This window comes from Neomonachus schauinslandi, chromosome 3, assembly GCF_002201575.2.
Source record: "Neomonachus schauinslandi chromosome 3, ASM220157v2, whole genome shotgun sequence".
NCBI classification, from domain to species: domain Eukaryota; kingdom Metazoa; phylum Chordata; class Mammalia; order Carnivora; family Phocidae; genus Neomonachus; species Neomonachus schauinslandi.
In genome coordinates this window covers 41,286,303-41,290,073 of record NC_058405.1, presented here as the reverse complement: position 1 = coordinate 41,290,073, position 3,771 = coordinate 41,286,303, and the positions used below count along the sequence as shown (strand labels likewise).

General features: G+C 37.8%; 1 pseudogene; it reads right to left on the bottom strand.

Moving 5' to 3' along the window:
* Positions 1-1,066: 1,066 nt before the first annotated feature.
* LOC110587755 lies at positions 1,067-1,925 on the bottom strand (annotated as a pseudogene).
* Between the last annotated feature and the right edge of the window lie 1,846 nt (positions 1,926-3,771).

Genomic DNA, 3,771 nt, shown 5'->3' with positions numbered 1-3,771 from the left:
AGGGGGCATGGTCAGAGGGAGAAGCAGACTCCCTGCCGAGCAGGGAGCCCGATGCGGGACTCGATCCAGGGACTCCAGGATCATGACCCGAGCCGAAGGCAGTCACTTAACCAACTGAGCCACCCAGGCGCCAATTCCATGATGTTTTCTTAGGCAACATCCCACCAAATTACAGCTTTCAAAAAGTTATAGTACTGTGTATAATGCTTTAGTATGAGAGTATTTTCATTTTAAAACCCAAATCAGGCTGAATGTACCTTTCTTTTTGAAGCTAATATTTATGCTTTATAGTGCTTTTAAGACACTGATATCCCAGTGTCCTGTTACCTTTAATCAAAAGTAATTACAGTCTTGTTGAAAAGTGGATTATGTATCAAATAATGAAACTTCAAGTTGTAATGAAAGTGAGAAAAACAAAGGTAAAGGGAAAAAAAACCTTGTCTTTTTGATTAAGGCTTTTTGATTAAGGCTTTTCAGAATACAGTATGTATTTCATCAGAATGACTAAAGACCCTTTCTTGGTGATGAGCACAAAAGATGCAAGTGGAATGGTTAGATTCCTTGTTTTCTGTCATCTACTTTTATTGCAACTTTAGGAATGGTGTGTTGATACGAAATACTTTTGAAGCACATCATCTTTTTTAAAAAATGGAACCTATACAAAAACCACATACTGCTAGATTGGGTGTTGAAATGATTGGTGTGGTGGGATGTCTGGGTGGCTCAGTCGGTTACTCGTCTGCCTTCAGCTCAGGTCATGATCTCAGGGTCCTGGGATCGAGTCTCTCTGCCTCTTCTCTCTCTACTTAACCATTCGCGCTCTCTCTCTCCCTCTCTCTCTCTGACAAATAAATAAAAATCTATAAAAAGAAGAAATGATTGGTGTGTAATATTTTTTAAAACCTTCGTTTCCGGCGAGCATAAATTTCCTTTAATTTCCATTTCCAGTAGGATTTCATTTTGAGGTTTAACATATATGAAACCAGTATAAAGTTTAACGATTCAGTAATTCTGCATGCCAAGTCATTTAAGATGCAAGTGGAAACGTGAAGTTTATGGAAGACAATTAATTTTCCTCTTCTGTAACGTCTAAATCTTTGTCCTCTTCACCATCTTCTGCTTGTTGATCCTTTCTTAGTGGACAGGTGGATAACTGTCCTGTTCCAGATACACACTTAGCTGACAGTGATCTTGGAAGGGGCCATTTTGAATTTGCTTTTACGCTATCTAAACCGGATGAAGAATCCGGGGGATACAGAGAATTTTGGAAAACCTCTAAATCCTCATCAATCTTTTGTATGTTTTGGTAGGCAGCAGTGTAGACCTTTAATGCTTTGCCAAGAAATAACATTCTGATAATGATAAATTCTGAAAATACAGTCTGTATATCCTTTATTTTCTGCTTTTCAAAATTGTCAATATTTTCCTCCAGAAGGCAAGTTGTTCAGGTAGCATCCATTGCAACTCTCTGCAGCTTGGTTTCTTCCTGCGAAACAAAATGTCTAACATCAGGGTTTCGCTGACAAGTTCTTCCTGAGTTAACTGTTTAGCTTCTCTACTCCTTGCTGTCAATGTCACTTCGAGGTCATCTCCTTTCATTTTTACAACTGCTCCATAAGCTTTCAAAGATTCAACCACTTCTTCAAATCTTTCAATCTCTTCTTGTCAATAATCCTGCATTTTGGCAAACTCTTCACACTTTTTGGGCCCTGCTTTAAATGTGGGAACTCTGTACAGGCGTACACATTCATTTCATTCACCAGTAGGTCTGCTTCGTCTCACAGTCTGGCAGTTTTCCGCACATAGGCAGCGAGGATTTGGCACCACTCTCTACAATGCTTCACATTTGTGACAGTATCTTGCAGTTGTCTGGTTTGAGCCGACTGGTTTTCCAAGCTTTGCCTGGGCATCTTGCCTTGAGATCCACCGGGACCCTAGGCTGGGACCTCCCACCGGCGCATGCGCTGGAGGGTAAGGGGGGAGGCTCTCGAACTGCCACTTTCTGAAGCCCCCCCCCCTTTTTTATGTTTTATTTTCTAATTGTTTCTTATTTTGTTGAGTAAAAAAAATACATCATACAAAATTTAACATCCTAACCACTTTTAAGTGTAGAGTATGGTGGCTTAGCTATATGCACTTTGTTGTGCAGCAGATCTCAAACTTTTTTATCTTGCAAAGCAAGCTCTAAACTCATTCCCCCTGCTCCCTCTCCCTCACCTCTGGAAATCACCATTCTACTTTCTGTTTCTAAGCATTTGGCTACTTTAGGTACCTCCTTTAAGTGGAGTCATGCAGTATTTGTCTTTTTGTGACTGGCTTATTTCACTTAGCATAATATCCTTCAAGTTTCATGTTGTAGCATGGAACAGGATTTCATCAGTAGCATTTAGAATGTCATAATTACTTTGATGCATTTGTTAAAAAGTTAAGCAATTCAGAATGAATTTTTTCTTTTACATTTTATTTATTTTTTTTAAAGATTTTATTTATTTACTTGACAGACCGAGAGAGACAGTGAGAGAGGGAACACAAGCAGGGGGAGTGGGAGAGGGAGAAGCAGGCTTCCCGCCAAGTAGGGAGCCCCATGCGGGGCTCGATCCCAGGACCCTGGGATCATGACCTGAGCTGAAGGCAGACGCTTAACGACTGGGCCACCCAAGCACCCCTTCTTTTACATTTTAAAGCAAAGAAACGTCTTTGTGCATGATACCTAAAGAGAACACCCATTATATAAAGCTGATCATAATGACCATTTAAGTATAACTTTTTTATGCACACTTTTATTTAATAATATTTTTTAAGAAGAGTACAATAAGTCACTAAAATTAGTTTAATAATATCATACACAGCATGCTATGAATTCACTTTTTCATTTGAGTTCTACCCCCTGTTGTGTGCTCAGATAGAGCAGATGCTCTCAAACTTATACTTGCGTGCAGGCCACATGGATTATAATGACATATTTGATTGAATGGACAATAATAAAATCATTTCCTTCCTAAAAGTAAACTATTTATAGAAAATGGTTGCATTATGTAAAAATGATGTCTGCTAAAGGTATATTATGATCCATACAAATAATTGAATTTAAAAATATCCCCTGTGCCTAAAACAATAACAAATAGTTAATAAAAACTTGTAGAGAGCTGACACCCAGTCATCTGGAGGGAACAAAAGAGACAGATCTCAAACTAAGTCTTGTTTCTAGCCAGAGTGGATAGCAGTACTATTCATTTTTCAAGAATAAGGAACTTATAAGAACGTACTAGTTTTTAAAGAGGATAATAGCCTCAGTTTGGAAAATCTTGGGTTTTGGAGATCAATGAGTGTTCCAAGTAGAAATGTTCAGCTAAAGTTGTATGTATGGATCCAGATTTTAGGAGAGCCCTGGACTTAGAGATATTGATTTGGGAGTTAGTTAATACAATACAAGGGAAAAACCTACATAATGAGAGAATAGAATCCAGTTGTCTACGGGATGAGCTTAGTTCTTAATCCCAGTTAATTTATAATCTAGTCAAGAATAATCAAGAGTTGACTTTGTATTTTAAAAGAACAAGTGAACCCAAATTTTACTGAAGCCCTTTGAAGCCCCTGTGGAAACATGCTTTAAAAAATTGTCTTATAGGATAAACTGAAAGTGAAATTTAGTCATCATTTTCATAATAGCTCATTATCTTTCTAAATACATCTGTTCTTAAAATAATTTAATGTCTCCCCACTATGTACAGAAGATTTTTTTAAAATTTTATTATGTTATGTTAGTCACCA